The sequence below is a fragment of the Sinocyclocheilus grahami genome, unplaced genomic scaffold, assembly GCF_001515645.1.
Source record: "Sinocyclocheilus grahami isolate Dianchi unplaced genomic scaffold, SAMN03320097.WGS_v1.1 scaffold892.1, whole genome shotgun sequence".
NCBI lineage: Eukaryota > Metazoa > Chordata > Actinopteri > Cypriniformes > Cyprinidae > Sinocyclocheilus > Sinocyclocheilus grahami.
The window spans coordinates 229,267-237,117 of NW_015506071.1; the positions used below are offsets into that span (position 1 = coordinate 229,267).

The 7,851-nt window shown below is 36.3% G+C and overlaps 1 pseudogene; it reads left to right on the forward strand.

Moving 5' to 3' along the window:
• The first annotated feature begins 2,827 nt into the window (after nt 1–2,827).
• Nucleotides 2,828–5,886, forward strand: LOC107563845 (fibroblast growth factor 17-like; annotated as a pseudogene).
• The last annotated feature ends 1,965 nt before the right edge of the window (nt 5,887–7,851 follow it).

Sequence of the window (7,851 nt, forward strand, 5' to 3'; positions counted from 1 at the left end):
CTAAAGGTCATGTGACCCTCTGACAGCCATCTAAAGCGCTCTTCATGTCACATGACCATCATCCTGGGAAAATCTGACTGCTGCTTGATTCCATGTCACCTGTTTTCTAATTTACCATTAATTCCAACAGTCAGAAACTGATGAGGTTTTAAATATCTAGGGACTCCGAGTACATCTTAACCTGTGAATTTGTGACTAATTTTAAGTAGTGTGTTTGTTGTGAGGGTGAGGGGATATAGACCTCATTACAGATCAAGAGGGAGGTGGAACTAGTTCAAATTTATTGCCTGTGTCAGCTGTGTCAAATTTGGCAAGCTCAAATGGTCAGCTTGCAAATGGCTGGGGTAAAACGAAGGGTCAGCAGACAGTGTAATAATTAGCCATTAATCCACCCTAAACACTTAATTAGGAGGGAAATATAGGTTTTTGACTTGTCTAAGGTATTTGTTCAGCAGTGTGTTACAGATTCTTCTTGTTTGGTTTCATGGTTGTGTGTCTCAGACATCTCAGTTGAGGAGTTTTCTGATCCCATGCTAATGTTCTAATCAAATCACATTAGAGTTGTTACAGAGACAAGAACTCTACCTCACCCTCGCACAACAGTAATTTTTTTTTTCATAGAGAGACCACCCACTTTTTTGAAGCTTTGTCTGTTTTTGTGGGGTCAGAAATGAGTGGCCAGTTGTTCTTTATGGTCCAGTTTTTTTTACGATGTGGTTTAAGCTGTTAGGGAGACCACCAATCGACCTTTCACTTGCAGCTTGCAGTACACTAACACACAGCTAAAGGCTAATGTTGATGAAAAACAAAACTGAGTGCAAGTGACATAAAGAGTCTCCCAGGTAGAAAAAAATGAACAATACTCCTTTACTGCTTATTCATATTAAAATAATAATAATAATAATAATAAAAGGCCAAATCAAAGTCATGTGGTGCAACCAACAAAGTCATATGGTGCAACCGACATGCAAAAAAAAGAAGGAAATTATACCATAGAGACTCTGCAGACCCTCATGACTGTGTCAAGGTCAAAAAGTCCATAGATATGTATACACAGATGCCTCATTAGCAGCTGTTTCTATGGGCCGCTATACATAAGCTGTCCGCCATATTGAATGGTCAAAGCACTGAGCACAAAGCCGTGAACACTCGAGAGCAAGTGGACTGAGCATCTGCAACCGTAGATATACGCATGCATGAATGTCTATATCTGCAATAGACGTCAGCAGATGATTTTGCTAAACAAACACAAGACAAGATGACCGAAGGCATTAGCTAACATGATAATACCATAGTTACCATAGTTTAAAAATCTGTAATATTGAGTTAGTAAATATAAAAACACAAACCAACACATTCTCACATGTAACAGGTTATTCAATTTCTTCACGCATTTAAATCTTGGCAGTTTTTACAACAAGAGGCTGCGCAATGTTGTGACATCTTGGAAAAATCATTTTTACTGAGTGACGACACATTGACGGTTCCAAGATGACGGATACATGTCATACAATGTCTGAAGTTGTCGAATGTGGCATCTATGTATAGATATCTATGAATAAGGAAAATATTAGATAATTTGACCATTTTATGACAAGGCAAGGTTAGTTCATGTCATGTGGTGTAACTCCCAAAATCTCAATGATATTTATGAATTAATTATTCATGATCATTTAAAAACACATTTTAAAAATACATTTTAAAAATTGGAAAGTATTGATTAAAATGTATATAATCAAAAGTATTAAAAGTCTCAAAGACGGTTACACCAAATAACATCACGCTTTTTGAAAGTGGTATAATTGTTTTTGAAACATGAATTCATTCATGAAGACATTTCTAAGTACTTGGCACGTGTGCTTTTATGTTATTTTAAAAAAAACATTTTCTTTGTAAACACCATTGTGAGAACCAATGGCATTTGATGTTTTTGAATGGAGAATATATTCGTGAAGAATCTTCTGGAAACATCTAGCAGAACACGGCTCAGGGTTTTTTTTTAAGTGCTGGAGTCTCTGAAGAGGGAAGAAGGTGCAACACTCATGGGAGGGATCTTGACGTCTATCACATCAGCACAGTGAGGGATCCAGACGCGCAGAGCGCGCTGCGCCTCTCCACAAGTGAGAGTGCCAACACAACAATACACAGGACCCACCGCGCCATTATCATCAAAACTATGATTTAGAGACCGACCTGCGTTGTACAAACACATATGATGGAACTCCATAATCTTTTGCACTACATGTGTGTCGTTTTTTTCCTAATCGGATTTATCCGCGTGTTTGTTTGCGGAGACGCGCACCTGAGGGACTTTTAAAGATCTAGCAGAGATCTCTGCACTCATGCAGTTCATTTGAATATTGTAGAAGTTGGAAACATCTAGCAGAACACGGCTCAGGGTTTTTTTTTTTAAGTGCTGGAGTCTCTGAAGAGGGAAGAAGGTGCAACACTCATGGGAGGGATCTTGACGTCTATCACATTAGCACAGTGAGGGATCCAGACGCGCAGAGCGCGCTGCGCCTCTCCACAAGTGAGAGTGCCAACACAACATCAAGAATACACAGGACCCACCGCACCATTATCATCAAAACTATGATTTAGAGACCGACCTGCGTTGTACAAACACATATGATGGAACTCCATAATCTTTTGCACTACATGTGTGTCGTTTTTTTCCTAATCGGATTTATCCGCGTGTGTGTTTGCGGAGACGCGCACCTGAGGGACTTTTAAAGATCTAGCAGAGATCTCTGCACTCTTCACTGGTGTATGGATTTGACTCGGCTCATTTAATCGAGAGATCACAGAGCTGGATTATCATTCAGGAGAACCCTGGATACGACATTATACTTCGCGTTGCCACAATGTATGGAATAAATCAGCGCTGCTTGTACATGTGAGTATATATGGTAGCTATATATAGCCAATAGGTTTTTAATCATAAAAATTAAGGTTGCAGATAGAAATGTTAAAGTCTGATGCTATAACAAGAACATTTGGGTTCCGCAATAAGCGTATTACTTTATTTTCCATACTTTATTATTATTATTATTATTATTATTTTTCAAAAAAACTTGATAAAAGCGTTTTTAATCTTAAAAGAACCATACAACCGACTTAAGAATTATATATAGTGAAAATTTTCCTTTTTTTCTTTTTAGTTTAATTCTATTCTTTGCATTTGTGATAATAAATTCTTTGCTGAACTGAAGGTAACATAATGTGCTATGATCTAATTTGCATAATATTTAATATATGTATTTTTTTTATATTTAGCATATTGACTAACTTTTCTTAATTGTGTTCTACTTTGTAGCTCTTTTCACTTCTTCGTGGTGTGGTGTCATGCACAGGTAAATATTTATTAAAATCTATTTTGTTCGTTTTTTTTTTTAAGTGTGTGTTACAATATGTAATAAATGTTGTAGTGGTTCTCAACCTTTTTGACTCCATTATACTTCCTTTATTACTTTTACAGTAGGTTATATATCCAAAGCTTTAACATCGATTAATATTCATAAAAGTTTCAAAAACTGCATGTTCTTCATTAAAACAACATTTGTTGATGGCATACGAGATTAGCTCACCTGTCGAGTGATTATAGCTTATTTAAAATCATTTTAAATTCATTTTGCGTCTCCCTTTAAGTTTGCTGGGGCCCTCTAGCGGGACCAGGGTCCCTATTTGAGAACCACTGCTCTAGATCTTTAATTCTAAATCATCTTCTGTCGCATAATAGTCACTCAGCAGTCTGCTGACTCGGTTATAGCCTAGAGCTAGATCAGTGCTCTTGCTGGCATTTACAAAAAGAAAAAAGGTTTTCTATTCCAGCAACAGAGAGAGAAATATATGTGATCTTATTTTCCCTTTGCACCGAAAAGGGGGAGAAGAATCACCCTTCTCCTAATTTTAAGCAGCATGTGAGGGAACAGGGCTCTCTGACGGACCAGCTGAGCCGGCGGCAGGTTCGCGTCTATCAGCTGTACAGCAGAACCAGCGGCAGACACGTGCAGATCCAGGGCAAGAGAGTGAGCGCCACCGCCGAGGACGAGAACACTTTCGGTGAGTCGCGCATTCATCTACAGTAATTAACTCACTTAGGTTTCGGTGCAGATAGCGCTGGTTTCGCGTCTGATTGCTTTATTGGCTGAAAAGGGACTCGCTGATAATTCAAAAGACTTTTCTTTGCCTGATCGTTTCCCTTTTGTGTTGATTAGGATGTGTTAATTTGCTTCAAACAGCAAGGGGAAATGAGACTGATTTGACTAGTCAGGACTTATGGGATTTCAGAAATTCATGCAACTAAATAATAAATATTAGTAAAAAAAAAAAAAAGTATAATAATAATAATTAAATAATCTGCTTCATGTAGCAACAACCAAATTACCTGGTGTACCAGGTGTAAGAATCAGCCTGATTACATTGGATTATGCAAACAAAAGTGACTTTTCAAGGGTCAGATCAGGTAGAATTACTTGTACTATACTAAATAATGTTAAGCTAAACTGGGTATGTTTTCATTAATGCAGTATATTGTATGGTTTTGATAAATGGTTGAACCTATTCAAGGCTACAGTATTTTGTTTGTCGCTAACACTTGTGCTGCATTACAGCCAGACTTTATGTGGAGACGGACACCTTCGGAAGTCGTGTTCGGATCAAAGGAGCAGAAAGTGGCAGATACCTGTGCATGAACCGCAGGGGGAAACTAGTGGGCAAGGTATGTACCATCATCTTACTTGGGAGATTTCTGAGGAAGACGTATTTTATTTTTTTGCTGGGGAAAGTGTATCAGATTTGTGAGCCAATTGGATTTTACACAACATAAAAAAAAAGCTTGATAATTATGTTGTATGGTAAAAGTGTTGTCTAAAACAAGGGTTCTCAAATTGGGGTCCGGTGACCCCCAGGGGCCGCAATGTGCTAGGGGGGCATAGAAAAGTTTAGAGAAAAACTTTTTAAAAAACTTTAATAATAAGATTAAGATAGGCAAATAAATAAAAACAGATATAAATAAATAAATGGCAAATAATACAAAGTTAGATTAAATAATTAATAAAATAATACATAAATATATGTATATACACACACACACACACATATAAATAATTGCTAAAATTTCAGTTGAAATAAATAGATTAAAATAAATAAGTAAACAGTATAAATTAGACACATTTATAATTTTTTTTATAAATTAATGAATACGAATATAAAAATCAGCTTAAAATAAATAATAAAAATGGCATATAACAGAATAGTACTTTAGTGAGTACAAAAAAATGTAATAGAAACAATATACTTTTCAAATTAAATTTTAAATTGTTATAGTATATAGCAGACCAGTTTATTGGCTTTTTATGTATTAAAATGCATATTTGGGGAAGCCTTACATGAGGATGTTCATATTTGGAGGTCAGTGGCATCTAAAAGATTGTATACCTGGTCTAAAAGGTGGTGACAGAAATCAAAATTTTTAATTTCCTTAAAAATAAAAAATTCTATCATCTACCACCCTTATGCCGAAACAAAAGGAGTTATCGAAATGCCAAAGCTGCTATTCTGAATACAAAACCCACTGGCTGTGCAAACGTTGTGATGGCTGAGGTATTATAGCAGGACAGATCAGCATCTAGATGGTTTGAATGGCATCAGGAGAAGTGAAGATCACTGAAACTCGATGGCCAGGCCTGTGGAGGAAACAGCTTTCACACCCATTCTGTGTTTAGTCAGATGTTAAGCCACTTCTTCCTTCACGGAAATGGAAAAAATGTCTTCAGCGCTATGAACTTGCCATGAGACAAAGCGCTGGGACAATTAGATGGAGACAGTGAGAGCATGAAGTGACCCGTGTTGAGAGATGAGGGCACAGGCAGCGGCAAAGAATAAATAATTAGTGATTCAAAACACTGCTTGCATAAGATCCAAGCCATTTAAAGGCACTTTGAATTGCTTTTGGCAATTTAGAATGACTAAACTACTAAAACAAAGTCTGGTGGCTGCCATGTTGAGATCACATGACCAGCAGCGACTTGCAGTTTATGAACAAAAACTTTATACAGCTATACTGATAGGTGTCAGTATGAAGTCCAACCCTTGTGAAAAAGAAATGTGCTTAGTTGTATTGAATGTGCACTTAGTGTACTTCCAATCTTTAAAGTATATAAAAAAAAAACAATACTTGCCAAAAAATAATATTAATTACATAAAAGGCCACTTAAGTGTACTTAAAGAAAGTTCACTTTCATGACTGTTTCTTAACACACTTAAGTACACTTTGAAAAATTGCACTTTGTATTAATATCAATATAAGATAAAAATTTTCTTGCTTTAAATTAGCAAGACTAACATACTAAAGCCCATGTAAAGTACTTGATTATAATTTTAACTGGAGTGAGTTATGTGATATTACATCAGTACATATATTTTAAAAGGACTACATTGCAACTTCACCATTACAAGTGTGTACAAGTATTACAAATATATTTAAAGGGGTCATATGATGCGATTTCAAGTTTTCCTTTCTCTTTGGAGTGTTACAAGCTGATTGTGCAGCACGACGGGCTAAACGTAACAGAAAACCCCACTCTGCTTCCTAACACCATGCCACGCAAACTCACTGGACTGTTTTCCTGTTAATAATAAGAAGAGGCAGCTTTATTTTATATATATTTTCGTACGTAATGGACTTGAAAAAGCCAACAACACTGAACGGATGCTCAATGGGGTGACTTGTAAATATAAGATAGCAAAAGAGAATGTATATATTTAATTAACGTGGTATCTGTATGTGTGTTTTGTGTTAGCATTTTGTAAAGACTTTAAGACAATGTGCTCAACACTAAACACAATAAAATAGCAATTTCCCTTTGAGGGGAATATAAACGTAAAATGACATATAAATCAACATCAGTTTCAACCGAAGATGTTTTGACATTACCTCAAGTGTCTGGGATAGAAATAAATAAATACGAGTATTCAAATGATTGCTTGCTATCTATTAATGTACTTTTAGCAACAATAACATTTTGGGGTCAGTAAGATTGAACACTTTTCACTGATTTTTTTTTTTTTTAAAGAAATTAATGTTTTTATTCAACAAGGATGCATTAAATTGATCAAGAGTGAGAAAGATAAGCAAATCAGCATATTAGAATGATTTCTGAAGGATCGTGTGACACTGAAGACTGGAGTAATGATGCTGAAAATTCAGCTTTACATCACTGGAATAAATTATATTTTCTAATATTTTCAAATAGAAAACAGTTATTTTAAATTGTAATAATATTTCAGAGTATTACTGTTTTTACTGTATTTTTGATTCAATAAATGCGGTCTTGGTGAGCAAAATACGAATAAGCAAAAATGACTTAGTTAAACATCGCATTTGTGTTTCATTGCTGAAGTAAGAGTGTTGAACTCTCTTCTCCTGCGTCCATGTATTAAAAAAGTCCTTTTAAAAGTAACTTCCCCAACACTGATGTTGACAGAGTGTCTGAGGACAAAGTTGATTGTACCTGTAGATAAAGAGTGTAGGGTGGACGAACACGTTCAGAAGCAGCCACCTGCTGCCCTGATACTGGCACTGCAGACACATTCAAGCGCTCAGCAAGGCAATGCAAAGAATATCATGCACACCTGATGTTCAGGTTTTTTTAGGTCATACCTGTTCTCTGCTGTTGGATAGAGTTTATTACATAGGTTAAAGTGAAGGCTGACACACTAAATACGTTTGTCAGCATCACTAACATCATTTCTGGAAGCCAAACTGGCTCTTAAAGGGACAGTTCACCTTCAGTTGCTGGTCCCCATTGACTTGCATAGTGTTCCCCCCCCCCCCCTACTTTGGAAGCC